Source organism: Quercus suber, unplaced genomic scaffold (genome assembly GCF_002906115.3).
Source record: "Quercus suber isolate HL8 unplaced genomic scaffold, Cork oak 2.0 scaffold_9, whole genome shotgun sequence".
NCBI lineage: Eukaryota > Viridiplantae > Streptophyta > Magnoliopsida > Fagales > Fagaceae > Quercus > Quercus suber.
In genome coordinates this window covers 2,622,842-2,623,550 of record NW_027069475.1, presented here as the reverse complement: position 1 = coordinate 2,623,550, position 709 = coordinate 2,622,842, and positions in this window count along the sequence as shown.

Sequence of the window (709 nt, the reverse complement as noted above, 5' to 3'; positions counted from 1 at the left end):
AAAAAAAGAAGAAGAAGAAGATATATTTCTAATAAAAATTACTTTAAAGTTAAATTAGTGTAGCACCTTTTCTTTGCAAAATCTCTTTACCAAAGACATACATCTAATCCTTGTTTTGTTCATCTAATTTCATATATATAAAGTTAAAGAAGTCTCTAACACTAAGAAGAATGACTGTACATAATCGATTTAATTCATATAGTTGAAATTTATATGTATTTGATGGAAGGCAGTTTTTTAATATTTCCAATTGGCTATATATTATAGTAGACATCACTTTTATATTGCTTAAATGGTATTCTCAGGTTTCTTTAGTATTTCTTCGCATAAGTAATACATTTTTAAAATAATTAAGTGGTGTAATGGGTAACACTTCCATTTCTCTTAATTGGAGCCTGAAGACTTTATCATCTCTCTTTTTATCCTATCAATAAGGTTATATATATTAAGTTCTTCCTCTCGGAGTCTCAGTATTAAAATACTAGATTCGTTTTCATAGAAAAAGAAAGTCCAAAATAGCGACCGGAAAAAGTTGTATTTCAATTGGTCATTACGTTACTATCCCCGATTTTCTTTTGCTCCATTCTTTTTATTTTTTATTTATTATTGCTAATTTTCTATTGCTCTATGGTCCATGCTATTTCTGCATTAGGGCAGCTAATTCTTCCATTGAATTACATGTTTATGACATGATTTCGAACAATAATAC